The sequence below is a fragment of the Temnothorax curvispinosus genome, unplaced genomic scaffold (assembly GCF_003070985.1).
Source record: "Temnothorax curvispinosus isolate PA1 unplaced genomic scaffold, ASM307098v1 QBEX01016810.1, whole genome shotgun sequence".
Classification (NCBI taxonomy): domain Eukaryota; kingdom Metazoa; phylum Arthropoda; class Insecta; order Hymenoptera; family Formicidae; genus Temnothorax; species Temnothorax curvispinosus.
In genome coordinates, this window is record NW_020226590.1 from 61,705 (window position 1) to 61,992 (window position 288).

Below are 288 nucleotides of genomic sequence, written 5' to 3' on the forward strand. Positions count from 1 at the left end.
CACACACACACACACACACACACACACACACACACACACACACACACGCACACACATATATATATATATATATGTATATTTATCCGATTTTATAAAATCTTCGTTTATAGAAGCTAGCGTTTCGCACGAATTCCAGATGCTACAGATTTATCACTTCTTGAACCGAAGAGCTCTAACTTTAGAAGCTTTCGATTTTACAAAATCGAATACATGGATATTCAATCATCCATTGCCAAATTTTACAATCCTGTACTGTACGCGTCCTAACTAGTATAATTTCTGTAATTC